This window comes from Pongo pygmaeus, chromosome 4 (assembly GCF_028885625.2).
Source record: "Pongo pygmaeus isolate AG05252 chromosome 4, NHGRI_mPonPyg2-v2.0_pri, whole genome shotgun sequence".
Taxonomy (NCBI): Eukaryota; Metazoa; Chordata; class Mammalia; order Primates; family Hominidae; genus Pongo; species Pongo pygmaeus.
Genome location: NC_072377.2, coordinates 127,672,381 through 127,693,550, shown reverse-complemented (window position 1 = coordinate 127,693,550; position 21,170 = coordinate 127,672,381).

The following is a 21,170-nucleotide window of genomic DNA, read 5'->3' as shown; positions in this document are numbered from 1 at the left end:
AATTTTATTTGTCAGCTATACCTTAATAAAGGTAGGAAAAATAAAATATATCCCTTTTGTTTTAAAGTAATTGGATCTCTGTATTAGTGAACTATGATCATGCCATTGCGCTCCAGCCTGGGCAGTAGAGTGAGACCCTGTCTCACAGACACATGCAGTCATCATGCTGCCTACCCAATGGCCTTCAGCCTTCTGTCTTCCTAGTTAGTAGAGCTCATCTCCCTAGAGAGGCCCCAAATGCCAAATAGTTTGATTCCTAGCCTGCCTTATAACACGGGCACAGGATTCAGGGGGGTGTGAGTAGAAGTCTGCTCAGTGGCTTCTGGGAAAGGCTTTTCTCCCTAATTACAAAATGATAATTAATAAACACATTTTTTTTCTGCCTTGACATTGGTACTGAAGAATGTAAAGCCTAGAGCCATAGCAGCCTTCTTGGGACTCAAACATTAAAAACCAAATACTGAACATACTATAAAAGAAAGGAGGAAAGAATCTGGGCTTCTGATGACATCTCTAACTGCTACACTCACCTTCTTGGTGTATGAGAAAATAAATGTGCTTGCTACTACCTACCCTTAACTGACTATTCTGTTACAAGCAGTCAAAACTATATGATGTATCAGGGTCGCTTGGCTGTCATACTGCAAGACCAAATAGTATCAACTAAGCAACTTATTTTCAAAATGGGCCTACGTGAACCAGTGAAACATTTAGAACAGGGCAATGGATTGGCCCATGGGAGTTAGGAATTCTGGTTTCTATCATTTCAGCGGTGGCATCAACTAGTTAAGTGATTGGTACTAGATAAGTCATATAACCTCTCTGGTGTGCAGTTTCTTTACCTGTAAAATGACAGATTTGGATTGAGAAAGCACTTAGGTTCCTCCCTTTCATCTCTAACGTTCTCAGATGCTATGTTTAAAGTAGCATCTCAGATAGGGTTCCCGAAGAAACCAACTGAATCTGACATAAGCTTGAAGGAGGTTTATTAGGGAGTGCTCTTGGGATCAGCATCTGTGGAAGAGGTGGAGAAGGTACAAGATTGGCCAGAGGGAGAATATGAGCTGCAATGAAGTCTCAATGGAGGCCTCAGCCATGGGATTGCGGAGACTGGGATATGGGAGCAGGGAGGCTGGACCTTTGTTACTCTCACGTCCATCAGTGGAGGAGGCTGCCCCAGGAGGAGAGGTGGGGTGGCTCTCTCTCCAGCAAGACAATCTACATGAGGGGTGGATGACAGAGGGCTTTCTGCAGGGAGCACTCCCAGCAGCTGCAGAACGTGCTTCATTCCTGAATGGGGATCTGAGTAGTGCACCCACCATGAGTAGGAACCAAAGTTTACCTGTGTTAACAACACAAGGTTGACATCTTTCATTCCATTTTAATTGCTGAGTTTTTTTTCAGTATAGAAAATTTCAAGCCTCCACAAAAGTAGAGAGAATAGTATAATGAACACTCATCTATTCCTCTCCCATCCTCAATAAAGATCCACATTCTACCATTCTGGCTTCACATATTCCCCACCTCTATATTTTTCCCCTCTGCTGGAATATTTTTAAGCAAACTCAAAATATTCTAATAATCACTTAGGGTTGATTAAATTCAACATGCCATAGATTGTTTAGGGTGTCCACATGTGTCTCCAATCATAAAGGGGTCATTGATTAGAATATTTTAAATCATAACAGATTGCTTTTCCCCCATCCTCTATGAGTTTATTTCAAGGACTTCTCATGAAGCCCTGAAGGGACACTTTCAAGCCTCAGAGTTTTCACCTTCCCCTTCTTTCACCCAGTAGTAGGAAACTACAAAGTGTGGCATGGGTTTTAAACTGGGAGCAGTAGGTCCCATTATGAGCCAAGCCAATTAGGGGCTCCTAGTCAGTAGTATGTTTCACCACAGTATTTAGATGAGCAATGGCAAGCTGCAAAACATTACTTGGTAAATGATGTTTTTTAGGTTCCCAAGGTCAGTAGATCCAGGTTTTAAAATAGTGTTTGTTTTTGCTATGCCCTCACTTTTCAAAAATTCTTCCACATAATGGCCCTGTTCAATCATTTTTATTTCCAAACATTCATGTCCACTGACACTTCTAATAAAATGGAGGGTCTCAGTCCTATTGCCATAAAAGGGATCCCAGACAAAAAGGGCTCACTGACAACGTGAAATGTTTAATTCCTTTCAAAAATCAACCGGGAGGTGTAGAAAGATAGACACTGAGGGAAAGTTCAGATTGAATGCATCTCCCAAGCCATGTGCTCTCAGGAGTTCATCTGAGCTATCTGCTACTTAATTGCCACTTACATTGTTTTCTAGAGGATGCATCTTTAATTCAGTTTTGTTTTCTTCCTTATGGGAAGCCTGGCTACAGAGACAGACAAAAAGGTTTTAATTCTTAAGTGATTGTTCAGAAGCATGAAAGCCTGAGGCAGTCTAGTTCATGTGTATTAATACTATGGAAGGACAGATGAGGACTAAAGACTGCAGTGCCTATCCTAAAAAAGCATATAGTTCAATTGTGAGGAAAAGCGAGGCAAGCATGGAAGTCCAATAAGAACAGTTACTTGAAAGCACAAAAATAAACTGAGTATAACTTATACATAGATACAATCACCTTCATGCAGTCTAAGAAATTTAGATGTTTCTCATGCTGCTTGAAAAGTTGGTCAAATAACGAATTCAAGGTTTAAAATTCAAAGGATACAGAATATACTTGGGAACTGAAATACCAACCTTACATGGTGCTTCCATGATGCTCATGAAAGAGGTTTTTATTTGGAAGTATATGTTTCAAGGTCACAAAGTGGAAAATAATTTTAATAACTCTTCTAAGGCTCAGTATCACTGGGACTAGGCAAACACTAGTGAAATTATTTTGCTTCTAAGAAATAAAGACTTGGGGCTGGGTGCGGTGGCTCATGCCTGTAATCCCAGCACTTTGGGAGGCCGAGGTGGGCAGATCATGAGGTCAGGAGATCGAGACAATCCTGGCTAACATGGTGAAACCCCGTCTCTACTAAAAATACAAAAAATTAGCCGGGTGTGGCGGCGGGCGCCTGTAGTCCCAGCTACTCAGGAGGCTGAGGCAGCAGAATGGCATGAACCCCGGAGGCGGAGCTTGCAGTGAGCTGAGATCATGCCATGGCACTCCGGCCTGGGCGACAGAGCGAGACTCCGTCTCAAAAAGAAAGAAAGACCTGGAATATGAGATAGAATAGTACTAAGAGAAGCAGACAAAATCCAGCAACATAAAATAAAATTATATATCACAAGTGTTTCCTAGACTACATTACAAAATCAGTTATAGAAAGTTATCACAGTAATAAACACATATGATTATCTCAATAATGAAAAACTGTTGACAAAATTGAACGTACATTTATAATAAAATATCTTATCAAGGAAGGCACAGAGCTATACTTACTGAACCTGATAACGTATATCCACAGGAAACATCACAATTAATGGTATTGTTGAGAGCCTTCCTTTTAAAGTCAGAAATGAGACAAGATTGCCTATTATTAATTCTATTCAACCTTGTATTAGTGGTCTCCTCCAATGCAGTTATGGCAAAAGTAAATAATAAGTAAAATGTGTAAGAATTGGATAATAACAAAACTATCTTATTCCCTAATAAAATCATTGTGTAGAAGAAAATCTACAGAAAAAGATTTACAAGTTGCTGGATATAAAAATCAATGTACAAAAATCAATTACATTTCTATACTCCCAGCACTGAATAGTTAAGAAAATTTTAAATAGATCCCATTAATATATCATTAAAAACATAAAGATTCTAGGAATAAATTTTTAAAAATATGTGTAAAACTTCTATGAATAAAATGACAAGGCTTTATTGAAATACAACAGAGAAGGCTTAATCACACCATATACCATGTTCATGGATTGGAAATTTCAATATTTTTAAGGACAGTGTTCCCTAAATTGGTATTTAGATTCAATATGATTTCATTAAAAATACCAAAGGTTTTTTTTTTTTTCTGTGAAACAGACAAGCTGATTCTAATATTTATATGGACCAAGGGGAATTTAGTTTAACAGATATCACCATTTATAATAAATAATAATTGATTCAATATCTTATCAGTTTAGGGATGGTCAAATTGATCAAAGGAACAGAATAGAGAAAACAGGAAAAAAATATGTATATAATATATTAGTCTGCTTGTGATGCCGTAACAAAATATTATAGACTGGGGGGCTTACATAACATTTACTTCTCACAGTTCTAGAAACTGGAAATCCAAAATCAAGGTGTGACTAAGTTGGTTTCTGGTAAGGGCCTCTTGCTGGCTTGCAGATGAGTGCCTTCTCATTGTATCCTCACATGGCAGAGAGACAGCAATCTCTCTCTTCCTCTTCTTATAAAGCCCTATCCTTATAACCTCATATAATTCTAATTGCCCCCTAAATGTCCTATCTTGAAACACCACCATACTGGGACTTAAGGCCTCAACACATGAATTTTTGGAAGACACCATTCAGCCTATAGCATATGGATAATTAGTTTATGACAGTAGCTATTATGTTGCAGGGACTTTTCAACAAATGATGCTGGGATAATTGGATACCCACAGGATAAAAACCAAAAATTGGGTCTATACCTTATGCCACATATGACATCCATTCTAGTGGTTAAATGTGCAAGGTAAATTTATAAAACTCTGAGAAGACAATATAGACTATCTTTATAACCTAGAATTAGAGAAGTTCTTAAGACACACAAAACCCACAAACCATATAGACAAAGATTAGTAAATTAAACTGCCTTAAAACTAAGAACCACAGTTCATCAAACTTCACCATAAAGATAGTGAAGGGAAAAGGCACAAATCAAGAGATAGTATTTGCAATATACATAACTAACAAACGGAAACAGGCAATGGAAAACAGACCCTTCATAGAAGAGGAAACCCAGATAGCCAATACACACACAGAAAGTTGTGCAACCTCTTTAGTTAACTGGAGAAATACAAGCTAAAATCCATAATGATTTGTTTTGTTACCGCTAAATAGGCAAAAAAATCTGGCAATATTAAATATTGGTGAGAGAATGCACAATTTCTATATGTATATTGCTAGTGAGAGAGTGAATCTGCAGATCCCGTAAAGAAAATAATTTGGCATTCAAGTCAATCCTAAGCCAAAAGAACAAAGCTGGAGGCATCACACTACCTGACTTCAAACTATACTACAAGGATACAGTAACCAAAACAGCATGGTACTGGTACCAAAACAGAGATATAGATCAATGGAACAGAACAGAGCCGTCAGAAATAACACCACATATCTACAACTATCTGATCTTTGACAAACCTGACAAAAACAAGAAATGGGGAAAGGATTCCCTATTTCATAAATGGTGCTGGGAAAACTGGCTAGCCATATGGAGAAAGCTGAAACTGGATCCCTTCCTTACACCTTTTACAAAAATCAATTCAAGATGGATTAAAGACTTAAATGTTAGACCTAAAACCATAAAAACCCTAGAAGAAAACCTAGGCATTACCATTCAGGACATAGGCATGGGCAAGGACTTCACGTCTAAAACACCAAAAGCAATGGCAACAAAAGCCAAAATTGACAAATGGGATCTAATTAAACTAAAGAGCTTCTGCACAGCAAAAGAAACTACCATCAGAGTGAACAGGCAACCTACAAAATGGGAGAAAATTTTCGCAACCTACTCATCTGACAAAGGGCTAATATCCAGAATCTACAATGAACTCCAACAAATTTACAAGAAAAAAACAAACAACCCCATCAAAAAGTGGGCGAAGGACATGAACAGACACTTCTCAAAAGAAGACATTTATGCAGCCAAAAAACATGAAAAAATGCTCACCATCACTGGCCATCAGAGAAATGCAAATCAAAACCACAATGAGATACCATTTCACACCAGTTAGAATGGCAATCATTAAAAAGTCAGGAAACAACAGGTGCTGGAGAGGATGTGGAGAAATAGGAACACTTTTACACTGTTGGTGGGACTGTAAACTAGTTCAACCCTTGTGGAAGTCAGTGTGGCGATTCCTCAGGGATCTGGAACTAGAAATTCCATTCGACCCAGCCATCCCATTACTGGGTATATACCCAAAGGACTATAAATCATGCTGCTATAAAGACACATGCATACGTATGTTTATTGCGGCATTATTCACAATAGCAAAGACTTGGAACCAACCCAAATGTCCAACAATGATAGACTGGATTAAGAAAATGTGGCACATATACACCATGGAATACTATGCAGCCATAAAAAATGATGAGTTCATGTCCTTTGTAGGGACATGGATGAAATTGGAAATCATCATTCTCAGTAAACTATCACAAGAACAAAAAACCAAACACCGCATATTCTCACTCATAGGTGGGAATGAACAATGAGAACACATGGACACAGGAAGGGGAACATCACACTTCGGGGACTGTTGTGGGTGGGAGGAGGAGGGAGGGATAGCATTGGGAGATATACCTAATGCTAGATGACGAGTTAGTGGGTGCAGCACACCAGCATGACACATGTATACATATGTAACTTACCTGCACATTGCGCACATGTACCATAAAACCTAAAGTATAATAATAATAATAATAAAAAAGATAATAAAACTAAAAAAAAAAAAAAAAAGAAAATAATTTGGCATTATCAGTGAAGATGCCCGTACCCATGGCCCAGCAATTCCACTTCCAGCAAGACCTAGAGAAATTCTAGGGTGTACATTTGGAGAATTCTTCATAAATATGTTAACAATAGCACTATTTGAATAGAAGAAAATGGGAAGTAACCCAAATGTCTATCAGCAATAGAACACATGGATGCAGGAGTGAACATGAATGAACTATAGCCACATGTAGCAAAATGAATGACCCTTAAGAACATAACGTCACTTGGAAAAAAATAAGCCACGAAGAATATATCTAATACGATTCTATGTATATAAAGTTCTAAAACATGCAGAAATTTAAAGTCATATAATTTTTCAGATAGAAGCACGATAAAATTACATATTAAGGTAGTAAGGGATGGCTACTGGAAAATTCAGGATGGGAAAGGAGATAGGGATCAAGAAGGAATTCAAGGATATTAAAACGAAGTGGTTATATTCTTTCCTTATGCTATCTATTCATTGTATCATTATTATTTATACCTCACATATATTTTAAATATTCTTTTATATCAACTTAATAATCGATAAGTTTTTAAAAAGAGAAATACTGACCTGCAGCAATCTTTACATTGATTACATCTAACTTGTGGTTTTTAAGAGAATACTTTTCTATAGATATCATTTCCTGACAACATTGGAATAGAAGCAAAAAATAAATCCTCGTTATCCCAATAAACATGACAAAAAATCTTCAAAGACGAACTTCAGGCAAAGGGAGAGAGACAGAATAAAATCACCACCCGCCTACACGAAGCCAAAAGTCTCCCTTGAAAAAAGAGTCTGCGAGACGCACATCCCCCAGCCGACATCGCTTTCAATTCCAGTGATAAGGCTGTAAATTCCCTTCCCGGGCCTGGAGTTTAGTGTAAACACTCCAAGAGCCTGCAGGACCACAGAGAGAGAGAAATGGCTTGGCTCTGGCTGTTTTTCCTCTTGGGGGAATGCTCACTATCAACTGTTGAATCACAAAATCCAAACTCCCGGCATCTACCAAGGGCCGTGCGTCCCTGGCGTGGGGGAAGAGGGAGAGGGAGTGGGGGGAGGGGCGTAAGGGGGGAAGGGGAAGGGGTGGGTGGAGGGCAGGAGGGGCTGACAGCGCTGGGGCCCCGGGCCGTGGGTTCCTGCGCCTCAGGCCCTGGGATCCCGCTGCAGCGGCTAGGTTCTAGCTCCACAGAACTGCCCACACCCCGCGCCGAGACCGTTCCAGCTTGCAGACTGCACATCACTTTAGGAGCTGGAACTGACCACGCGCACCTTTCTGCTCCGGGTCTAACTGGCCTCGGGGAATGGAAACATGGATAACAGTTCAGAACTGCCACTTGGGGAATGAAGCAAAAAAAAAAAAAAAAAAAAAAAAAAAAAAAAGACGCGCTGGGCACAAGGTTAATAGATCCTTATTTCCATGTTCATGTGGGAGATTAAAGCACATCTTGCAATTAATTTGGTTGCCCCGTGATCCATTACCGAGAATGCACACAGAGCAAGGCCAACTATGTACAGCTCCGGGAGAGCGTGCGTCTCCGCCGGCAGAGCCTGCCTGAAACGTCTTCTCAGATAGCAGTTGCCAACAACAGCTCAGCCTGTCGGCTGCAGCACTTAAAGCTGATGGATATATATTATTTTTGTTTGGAAAAAAAAATCCATTCTACTGTTAATGACTCCTGGAGTATTAGCTCAACTATTTTATGTTAAAATAAAGGATGATTTAGAGAAGTTTCCCATGGCCCCTCAGTAACTTATGTCAGTATATTTTTAAAAATCAACTTTATTGAAGTACAATTTACATACAATAAAATGCAGTCATTTTAAGTGTACGGGTTGATGAGTTTGGTTTGTGCAACTAAGTACGATTAAGATGTAGAACATTTCCAACAGCCAGAAGTTCCTGTGCTTCTTTTCTGTCCATCGTTCTCATCCCCTGCACTCCTGGCCCCAGACAATCACTGATCTGCTTTCTGTCACTATACATAACGTTTTGCTGTTTCTAGAATTTCAAATAAATGGAGTCAGCTAATATATTTTAAATTCAGGGTCTCCCCCATTCTGAGAAACTTCTATTTTCTGAGGCGTTTTCTCTTGATTCTCATTGCTCCAAAGTGCAAGACTTCATTTTATTTCCCCTTACCCAATCTAAATTTAAACTTAAGAACCAGAAAAGTTGAAGAGTTCTAACTTGAAGGGAAAATACATGCAACTCACACAGAACTTTAAAAAAAATGCTTTTATTTTACTTGTTTCATGTGAATTAACTGGACAAGTTTCCCAACCTCACGGCTGACTGCAAGTGTCAGCTTCTGCGGGAATATGACAAAATCCATTTACAGTAGCCACAAATAGAATAACAAAGAAAACTCTGACAAGCCAGCCAATTATAAAATAGTAAAAAAAATAAATAAATAAAATAAAAAATAAAAATAAAAATAAAGCTGTCTATCAGAATTACCTATGGAAATTTCTTCTGTGTCTAGTCACTGACTGGGGCCACGGAGTAAGGTGGTAACTCTCTTCACATTTCTGAAAAGCCTCTGAGAGGTCAGGGAGCTTTGGGTGATGTAATGATATTCGACTGATTGACACCTGTGTCCAGTTCCAGTAGAGCAGAAAGCTCTTCACGGTGAGCAACTCCGAGGTTCCCACTGTTCACAATCTTCCTAGGCACAAGGCTTCTTAGGAACTCAAGAATAGACTTGTCCCCAGGCACAATTTTAACTTATTCCCTACATCTTCTAGGCCATCACCTTTAGAGAGTTTTCAAGAGGCTGCTAGTCACAGGATTATAGAACTTCCATCTACCACGGCGGAAAATGAGAATACAGACTGTTTTCCTGCCTTCTATTTTTGTTACTCAACATATCTATTTTAATGGCAATTAAACTCTGGTACCCTCCCTTATCTCTGTTGGCTAATGTATTTAATTCCACCACTCCCATAGGGAATAATCCAAATCTACAGCCTGTACTATATTAAAGACTCATGAATGCTTAATCAGAGCAAACAGAGGATTTGGTTTGTATAAACTACAAAAGCTTGTGTCTTTTATGTCCAAAGAGCAGGACTGAAAGAAGAAAATGACAATAAATCATTTCAAGAAACAGCCTAACGTAAATGTTGTATGTTTATTTAAAACTTCATACAATCATTTGTCTAGAGCTACAGCCCAGTTTCAGAAAGTGACTTGCCATAATGAGATTCAGAGGCAAGCAGTATTCAAGAGCCAAAAAGACATATTACCTCCTTCCCAAACTGGCTTATGGAGAAAATAATAAGCTCTTAAATAGAAAGAACCACAGCATCCAAGAGAGTAATGCAACACTAACACAAACCTTTGATAATTTTAAAATAATTCTTAGTTAAGGGATTGGGATACACAAAATTAACATAGTTTTAAAGAGAGTGGAAGGGGGCGACTTCTTTTTTGTCTGAGTTGAAGTGAAAAAATCCAAGTTGATATCATCCTTAAGTTTGCTTCCAATAAAAAGAAACAAGAAGAACAGCGGTATGAGTCAGAGGTGGGGTGGGGATTTGGTTGTTTGTTAGGTATTTATTAAGTAAGAGGACGCGTTGTGCAGGGATTTAGAGCTTGAGCAGGCTCTGGCTTCAGGGTGCCTCGGTTTGAATCTTGACTTTACCACTTCTCAGCTGAATAGCTTGGGCACGACCTTTCTTTTTCTCAGTCTCTTCATCTTTCAAATTGGATGATGATAAAAACACCAGCCTCAGAGAATTGTTGTAAAGATTAAACATATATGGAGCGCTTTAATAGTGCCTGGCACCTAGTGAGTAAGTGTTGGGTTTTTGGAGAGATCTTCCATGTGTTTTAAATATAGCATGCGGGAAATTTTGGCAGTGGTTTCACTAGAAAGTGGAGATGGGTTGAGGTTGACAAAAAGTTACTTGCTCTGTGACCCAAAGACTAGATTTTTTGGAAAGAGTGAGCAAAATTATTCTCAAATTATTTTTGAGGTAAAGCGCAAATACAGTTCTGTTCCTACATTGCCTCAAAACCAAGATGGGTAAAGCCAGAGTCAATCCTTGTTTCATAGGTTTGCACTGTCTTTTAAAGTATGCGTTGTTCTCTCTTTTATTGAGAACAGCATGGAATCAGCTGGCCATTATGTGCTTTCTCAATGCGCTATGGGCTTTCATAACTGGGTACACAGGATCACATAAATCCTGACTTCTCTAAGAGACAGTGCTGCCAACAAGTGCAACAAGACTGACAAGCGCAAGTCCGGCCCACAGCAATATCCTAAAATCTGGATTAATCTGTTTGTAATATCCTGCTAGCAGCTGATGTGGTGGTAGATTTTCTATTTTTTCTCATTGGTTTGTTTGATTGGGAAGAAGGGAGGGGGAACCCTGATGAACTTTCAACTCTATAATAACCAAATAGAGAAGGTGGTAGGTAGTGGGGAGTTAATTTTATTATGTAGATGCTGATGTATAGTAATGCTTTCTGTCCTCACAGCTTCAAAGAGATACAAAAAATTTGTAAGGAATCAACCATAGAAATAGAAGACAGTTTATTTGTAGTTATATGAACTGCTCCCGGGGAAGGAAATGGATATGAAGAATGTATAATGCAAACTTACAAAAAAAAAAAAAAAACTTAAAATTTTGCAGTTTGTAAGGGTGTTAATAAAAATTTCAACATAACCATAAGGAAAAGTGCTATGTTTCATCAGTTTTACTGCCATCAAACACAGCTCTTCTAAATCAGAAAAAGTGAAGCTATTGTGATGCTAGGCTGCTGGCACTTATAGCTATGGATTTTCTTTTAATTTCCCCAAGAAAAGTCATAGCATATATGTGTGTGATTGTGCGTTGCTTGTCCAGATAAATAAGGACTATCCTGGTTTAAAAAAATCAATTATGTAATTCAGTTGAGATTAGTGTGCTATGAATGATGAAACCGATTTAATCCAGCACTTTCAAATCCTGTTTTTGAGACACACTGAAAGAGTAAGATAACGTACTTGGGGTCTTGATTTTTCTTTTCCCATTTAGTTTTCTTGAACATAAAAGTGAGAGTTTCTTATAAAATCCAATCCATATTTACATTTGTATGAAAAGCATTGAAGAAGCAAAGTTGTCAAGCCTCTACCTTTCTGACATTTATAATCCAGATGGGGAGATAAGATACAAACATATGGAACATTTTATGACAAAAGACAATATAACTAGCTTTTCAAAAAAACTTTCAAAGAGATTTCAGTGTGTGTATATGATTAATTCTTCATAAAATTCCCTGTAGAAATTATATTGCTGGAGAATTTCAGAGGAGAAATTTACTTCCACTGGAGAGAACTGGTGGGAGAGAGAAGGTAGAAGGCTTGAGGGAGGAATGGGGATGCCAGAAAAGGGGGAAGTAAGAGCCTGGGGCATGCTCAGGAGCCTGCATTCATCCACCTAAGAAATACTGAGCTTTTACTACACGCCAGGCACTGTGCTTATGTATGAGTTGCAGGGGATACAAACAGGTTTAGTCCTTGCCTTCCTAGAACTTACAAAAATTTTTAAAAATATTTTTGTTATCGGACCCACTTGAACTTCTACTTTACATGTGCCAAATAGAAGGATACCTGCTGCTATTTACAATAGCAAAGAGTTGGAACCAACCCAAATGTCCATCAATGATAGACTGGATAAAGAAAATGTGGCACATATATACCATGGAATACTACGCAGCCATAAAAAAGAATGAGTTCATGTCCTTTGCAGAGACATGGATGATGCTGGAAACCATCATTCTCAGCAAACTAACGCAAGAACAGAGAATCAAACACTGCATGTTCTCACTCATAAGTGGGAGTTGAACAGTGACAACACATGAACACAGGGAGGGGAACATCACACACCAGGGTCTGTCGGGGGGTTGGGGGCAAGGGGAAGGATAGCATTAGGAGAAATACCTAATGTAGATGATGGGTTGCTGGGTGCAGCAAACCACCACGGGACATGTATACCTATGTAATAAAACTGCACGTTCTGCACCTGTACCCCAGAACTTAAATTATAATAATAATAATAAAAAAAGAAGGACAACTGCTGGTTCACTTGCCTTCTCCCTCCTTTATAATCCCTGTCCTCACTCAGGAATACAGGTTCTTATGGACTCCCTAATCAACTCCCTATTAAAAAAAAATGTTTTTATGAACACTTGGATACGTTCACATAGAAGCCTGAAGAGACTGAAGGGCTGTCTCTTTCAGGAAATGTATTTTAAAGGGACATAGTTAATGGTGTAACTCCAGGTGCCAGCAAGATGGCCCAGGAGGCAATTTTAGTGTGGGGAGAAGGGGGACAGTACAGAGAACCTTGACACCCCAATCCCCATACAAAATCACCTCTCCAGGCTAAAATACCGAGAATACTGATTTATCAAAGAGCTAATGTTTATTGAAAATAGCTTGAGTTTTTTCAACATGTCAACTAAGTTGTCCATCTCAAAGTATTTCTCAAAAGTCACTTGAGTAAAAAAAAAAAAAAAAAAGATTTTTATTTTATTTATTTTTATTATTATTATTATACTTTAGGTTTTATGGTACATGTGCGCAATGTGCAGGTAAGTTACATATGTATACATGTGCCATGCTGGTGCGCTGCACCCACTAACTCGTCATCTAGCATTAGGTATATCTCCCAATGCTATCCCTCCCCTCTCCCCCCACCAAATGTCCAATAATGATAGACTGGATTAAGAAAGATAATGATTTTAACAATAAAGTAAGAACCAAACTCTTTGGAGCAGATTCACTCTGGGCATATAGCTTGTTTACCTTTTCATTGTTTTCTTATTTGTGTTTCTTTGAACATTTTGAAGTACTATCCTTTTATTTGGGGAAACTTTTCACATGAAAAATATCCGTGGAAAATAACTTTAAATATTTTCCAAAAACAAGGGCAGTGCTGGAGTTATCTTTGCTAGAGACTCAGAGGAGGAGGGCCAGAAAGGTACTAGAACCTCAACGTGCAGCATAGCGTGGTGAGCAACACAGGGCCTGTGGTTCAATTGCCCTAGATTGTATTTAGGTCTCGCCACTGAATAACTTGAATCACTTTGGGTAAGTTCTTGAACTTCGCTCGGCCTCAGCTTTCTCATTTGAAAAATGTGGATAATCCATCTCATTAGATTGGTATAAGAATTTGATGAACAAATTTATATCAAATTCTGAGCATAAATGAAGGGCATTATAATTATCAGCTAGGATTCATTTATCTACGATGTGCCAGTTACTGTTTTAGGTATTGGGGATATTGCTGTGAGCAAAAGCTTTTTATCTCATGAAGATGGTGTTCTATAGGGAGTTCACAGACAATAAATGCATAAATATATAATATGTAATAAGTAAAATGTCAGGGGTGATAAGTGCTATGAAGAAAACTAAAGCAGAAGAAGGGGAGAGAAAATGCCTGTTGGGAAGAGGAATTACAGCAGATAGGAAGTTAGAGTAGGTCTTTCTGACATTTAGGCAGGGACCTGACTGAGGGGATGGAGGGAGCCATATGCACATCTGGAAGAAAACAAAGAGAGGCTGAAGTCACTGTTACAAGATTTTGCTTTCTTTTTGCCAGATCCGCTTTTGAGCTGTTCTGTGGCTTTTGGCATGTCTGTGGACACTTTTACATGTTTCCTTGGAATTACTGGGAGTGCTGAAGAGACAGAATCTGGGATGAGCTTTCAGGAATGATCCCCAAAGTAACACCACAGCGCTACAGCCTGTACTAGGAGGAGGAAGCAACCATGGGAACTAGGAGGCTTCCGCCAGTTGCTGGCTCCAGAACCATCCATGCCCGTAGAAATCTGCACCAGCAAAATGACTGTGCTGCTTCACATGCCTTGCTAATGTTGGGATACACCACTCCATGACAGTAATCTTCCCCAGACCCTGAACCAGGAAACCCCTTGGCCATTTGGAATCTCAGTTAGCCTGAGTAAAAACAGGTGCTAGTAATAGCTTCCAAGAAAATTCGTTACCTTGCTGAATCCCAAATATGTTAAAACTAGCGTCAGCATCCAGCTTTGGGCCAAATATAAGCAATTTTTAAGCAAGAGGGTAAAGTTTCTCTTAGCCAGAGCATGATTCAATCCAGCTACCATTTATTGTGTTTTTCTTATGCACCACTATGACTGTTGTAGAAGCTGGGGCTTAGGGGGACTTCACTAAAAGAGACCTTCCAAACACTCAGCGTGGTTAGTGGAAAGTACTTGATGCTTCGGGCAGGGATATCTGAGTATCAGGAAAAAGGTATAATTATTTTATACATGCTGCTCCCACCCATTAGTGTCTATGACCTAGATGACACCCTGCAATCTCTCCAGATTAATAGTTCCTCCTTCTGGGAAGAAATGAACCGGGAGATGGGAAGAGAAGAAAGGCGCGCAAGGTGTTGCAGAGTAGAGGAAGAGGGCTCTCTGTCCTGCTGCAACCGCAGTGTGGCAAGCCCTGGTTATGAGGCATGTATTGCATATGTCACAGCCCTCATGGAGTTATCCAAGTCCCTCAAAAGCCAAACTTGTGCAAGATGAGAGATGAGTCATTGTCACATTGTGTGCCAGGGCCTACAAGTGCACCATAGCTTCCCTCCTGCTGTTTTATCTTTACCCACAATGGTGTTCCCTGACTCCCCACTTGACAGGTGAGTTTCAAGGCTGCTCAGAATGTTTCCTCTTTCTGGGACCTACCCTGACCTCCCCAAGTCAGGGGGCCCCCCTGAACCACCTGCTTTCCCAGTTGGGCTTCTGAGGACTTAGGTCACATTTCTCTTAGAATGATCTTTCTGACCATTCCTGTAATTACTACTAATTGATCCTGTAATTACTAGTCCACATGTCTGCCTTCCCAACTGGATTTGGAGGTCCCAGAAGGGGGTACCTATTCTAGAGTGAGGAGTCTCTGGTGTCAGGTGACTCACTTTATAATTTTCAGTCTTCACTTCAGTCTCTGGGGAAGGCCTTATAGCTACCAGCTTGTAGTGCTAAGATTCACCCCCAAGTCCACTTGGCTCCACCAGGAGCCTTATATCATGACACTAGGCTTATAGTGTCATAACACTTAGGAATATTCTGTATTAATTCTTTAACCCAAAGGAATGAATGAGGAATTTGATCAGCTAGTAGGGCAAAAAATTGCAGGAAGGTTTCCAAGTTCTACCGTCAACAAGTTCGCATAGTTGGGCAGGGGATAGGATGGGCTGAGGTATTAGAATAAAGGGCCACACAAGGAGCTCAGGACCTCTAGGGTGACCTGGGGCTGTGGTCCTTAAATGCAGAGTGATTCTGGAAGCATCCCCTTCAGCGACTACATGTCTTTGTCACCCTGATGGAAGAGGTTCAGGCCCAGATAAATTAAATCTGTGCTATTTTGAAATCCACCTGTCGCAATTTCCCCTTTGCTTGACATGATTTGTGCTTACTGGTAGCTCCTTTCTATAGAGATTACCTCTGCTGTTAAGCTTTCCCACAGGATGGAAGTTTGAGGCTTAATAAAAGCACACAGTGACATTTTGTAAACATATGAGATTTGTAAACATAGTTTTTCTTGACCACTTTATCAAGCGTCATAATTAGGGCTTGAGTTTTCTTTAATGGTTTTTACACACAGTGTAATGGAAAAAAAAAACCCACACAATAGGAGGTCCTGCTGGCAGGTGTTTTAACAGCTCTAAAATTATAAAGCCAAGAGTTCATTCTCATATCTTTAAAAACGACCAGGTCCTTGTGGGCCCCTATTAATGTTTTCTCAATTCTATTAATAGACTTCCTTTGCTAGTGCCTTGCAATGTATAACGCGTGGCATGTTTTATGGAAACACTACCAGACTCTGTTTTGGAAGTTTCTTTTTCTTTCTTTCAGACTTGACATTACATGTTTGATCAGAAGTAATCATAATTTATACTATTTTTTTTGCTATAAGCCACTTGTTTTAGTTTCTTAAAGTGGGGAATGTCACTCCAGAGAAAGGTCTGTTTGAGAGTTAAAATCCTTTGAAACACAGAACACATTTGATTCTTGAAAATGGTTACAAAGTCTGTTTGGTTTCCCTCTTCAAAGTGGTCAAATGCAAGCTGAAAAGTGTTTCAAATGAAAATCCCTCTGCTATCTGACATCTCCCTTGCTTGATAAACACAGGCAAGAACTGAAAACTACTGGCTCAGCACTGTAGTGTTGCTGACAACCATTCAGTCCATGTCAATTTCCAAGGCATTAGTTAATTCAATTAGTTAATTTTTTTAAAAAGTAATTACATAGCTAAAATACATATACATAGCTAAAATTTCCAATGGTGAGTGAGGGTCTACAAGGAAACGCAAATTATTCTCTATACCAGATGTTGGTTCTCCAATTTTCCTAGTTTCTTAAGCATTCTTAAAATATTCCATGCATACAATAAACATTTTATTATACACAGACAACCTACTCTATATGCAGTCTCTGCACCCTATATCTTGACAATGGTATATCAGCACACGTAACTTTACAGAAATATTTTTAAAGGATTTTAGAATTTGATGACACTTAATGAGTCCCCTTCTGATGGGCATAGAGATCATTTCCAGTCTTCTGCTATTATAAACAGTGATTCAATAAAGCCTCGATTTACAGTGAGGGCAGACCTCTGGTAGCATGGGGGTGGAAGCACTAATATAGCAGAGAAGCAGCTGCTTTTAACAGCTCATGGCAAGAGAAAGCCCTCGAAGGGTCAAGTATGGTTTCCCGGGCACACTTTTTTTTGGAGGCTGTGTAGCTGCCACACTAACATGATTTTAAAACAATACAATACAATAATTTGACCCCTTTTAACCTCAAAGGTGTATGGCAGTGATTCCTGAAGTCAGGACATACCATTTTGGAACACATTTTTAGTGAAAATGGTGACCTTTGCATATTCTTTATTTCTGTCATCTTGTTTTCTTTAGTCTATTTGGGTATTTGATACACAAAATCAGATTGTCTCTACTAATTACCCAGGACAACTTTCCTGTGTTGTTTAGTTCGTTTTAAAGGGAAAATAAATTGTTGGCTATTTCAGCATTTTAAAATTCAAACCTCAGTGAAATATTCTTGCCCAAAATATTGAATCTGAATCTAAACAAGCCCTCTAAATCTAATAACCAAATTACAGAAAATATGAAACAGAGAGAGAAAGACAGAGAGAGAGAGAAATTAACCTATATCATAAAGAAACAATCAGCCACATCAGAACATAAGGTGTTCTATGGGACAAACAATTCAATTTTTCTATAAATACAAACCACAAAAAAGGGGCAGGAACTGAGCTTTGTTCTAGAATAAGAGGCTTACAAGAAGTAATAACCAAAAACAAATTGGGTTTGGATTCAAACTATCTGTAAATGAATAACACCATCTGTGAGAGAATTGGGGAAATTTGAATATGGCCTGGGTGATATTAGGAAATTATTTTTAGTTTTGTTAGGCAAGAAAATGACTTGATGAATATGTTTTTAAAAAGTCCTTAAACAGAGATGCATACTTCAATATTTATCAGTGAAATGATATGACACCTGGGATTTGTTTTAGAATATTCCAGAAGAAAATTGGAGACAATAAATGAAACATAATTAGCAAATTCTTGATAGTTGCTGAAGTTAAGTGATAGGTAAATGGGATTCATTATATAATTCTTTTGATTTGGGGGTACTGTGTTGGTTTTCTAGAAATTTCATAACAAAGCCCCATAGACTGGGTTTCCTCTGGGCATGTCTGTGTCCTAATCTCCCCCTTTAAATATAGCTAATACTAATCATATTGGATTAGGGCCTACTCCAGTGGCCTCATTTAACCCTAATTACCTCCTTAAACCAAATCTCCAAATACAGTCACATTCTGAGGTTCTAGGGGTTAGGACTACAACATGTGAATTTTGGAAGGTTACGACTGAGCCCATAACAGGTACCAATGAACTTTTCATAACAAACAAGTTTTATAAGTAAAAGCAATGTTAACTTGTGTAGGAGACAGTTTATCATGGGCAACTTGTTTGCTAATACACACAACAATGTCAGGTGATCAGAGATCTTATGATCTCTTCTTCCCTGCTCTCCTCCAAGACAGAATAAAAAAGCCACTGATCACAACTGAAATACGCTGATTTATTTTGTTCGGTTATGTGATAAGCACACAGACTTCAAACCCTAAAAACTCACTGTAGGAGGATTATGTATTTCATGATGTGAAAAGATCACTCCAACCTTGGAAAGCACTTACATCTAAGAGGAGAGCAGCTAAGCTGTCCCCATTGAGACTGGGTATGTAGGGGTATGGGGCCGACTGGTTAAAGCAGATTGGTTATACATGTTTAGCACCTGTTTTTCTTAAGTAAACTTTAATAGACTCCTTTAACCACACCACCCACTCTCATTTTTCCTCCCAATGTTTTTTCCCCTCTCCATCTTATAAAGTAAACCAAGGACTCTTTGGATAAATTTTATACTGAAAATGGTGTCAGACCTCTAGGTGTCAGTCTTTCAGAAACACAGAAAGGCAGTTTTCTTGGTACTCTCACAATTTGCTGGTGAATTTTCTTTTCGAGAAATTATTTTGACAATGCTTCAAGAACCATAATCCAGTAGTCCCATTTCGAAAATACATTCTTACCCAAAATATGGGGAAAAATTACATGTACACAGTTGTTCATCACAGTAGTACTTATATTACCTGAAAATTGAAAGCAGCAGATACATGCTTAATGTTAAAATAGTTTAACTATAGCACATCTAATTTCTAGAAAAGTCTATGACCATTAAGGGAGAATCCTATTAAGAAAAGTCCATGAAATATTTATTTAAATAAATATTTTAAATTCTCGGAAAGAGGGAAAGGATAAACAAAGTCACAATACAGACAAATCTGTACAAAATTTTTGTGACACACAAAGAATTAACTTTCTTAATTTACAGCAAACTCTTACAAATCAACAATAACAGTAAAACACCAGTAACACAATAAAGAAAGAAACAATGAGGACAAGCAATTTACAGAAAATGAAATATAAATAGCCAAACATATGAAACAATGTCAAATGCACTCAACTAAAAATTGAAGAAATCCCTATTGCAATTACAACGAGATATTCTGTCTCACCCACCTGGTTGCAAAGATCTGATGATGGAGGAAATGGTTTGAAGAAAGAGGAACTCTTGGTAGAAGCCTAAATGGGTGTGGCCCTTTATGGAGCACAGTTTGACAATATCTATCAATTTTTAAATGCACATTCCCTTTCTCTTAGAGGTTCCACTGCTAGTAATTCCAGAGAAATCTCTTTATGGTGCATAATGATATGTGTGTGTGTATTATTACCACAGCATTTTTATGTAAATAGCAATCATTGGGGTATGGTTGGACAAATTATGCCATGTCTATATAGTGGAATACTATACAGCTGTTAATGGAAATGAGATAGCTTTGTGTTTACTGGCATAAATTCTGTGGGGTAGTAAGTATATATATATATATTTATAACACATAAACATATATATATATATTTATGTGTGTATATGTATATATTTATGTGTTCATCTGTCCCTGCAAATGCTCAGCAGTATGTGAAAAGATGCACGCTGGGCTGCAGGCATTGGCTGTCTAGAAATGAAATGTGGTGGAGGAAAGTCAGATGGAGATAACCTTTTCCCTTCTATAATTTTATACTCTGATAGATTCAGGCAAGTTTGTAGCACTTTTATAATATAAAAACTCAAAGTGACAGTTAAAAAAAATTTTTAGAGGATCATGGGAAATACTCAGAATGCTAAGTGATAAACAGGAGACAAAACTGAATTTGCAATGTATTAATAGTAAAAATTCATATGACAATTAAAAGGAATAGAACACCCCCAAATTATAATAGCTTATGATCTGGTGGTTGAATTATTGGGAAAGTTTTTTCTCTATTACTTAAATTTTTGGCAACCTGTTTTCATGACTTTTACTATTTCAAAATAATTGAAACAAAATAAAGCATACAAATTTTCTTGATTGACTTTAATTTTAAAAACTCACATGTGCACCTAGCAATGGGTCAGTGAAGAGCAGACCAGAATGAGAGGAAGCCCACAGGTAACCAAGAAACCAAACCCTGCATCCAGAACCATCCTGAAATCAAGAAAATGTTCTCAGAGGATTCTTGCATCCAGGCCATCCAAACTCACTGAGTGGTCTCAATTGAACAACCAAAGAAACCAGCATTTTTTATCTTGAGAATTCTGAAAATTATCTAACTTTTCCTTGTCTCAAATCCATGGTGTCCTCAGCAATTTCTCAGGTTAGCCCCATAAACTATAGCCCCATTTATTTCCCATAGTCCTATTGTAATTCTCTCTTGCCCTTAAATCAGTTCCTACCTTTCTCAGTATCCCACAAATCTCTTTCCATGTGCCATCTAGAACTGTCCCATTTTGACCTCCAACACTCTGTCTTCAAAATCTTCTCTTGCTTCTTTGCCAGACTTATTCATC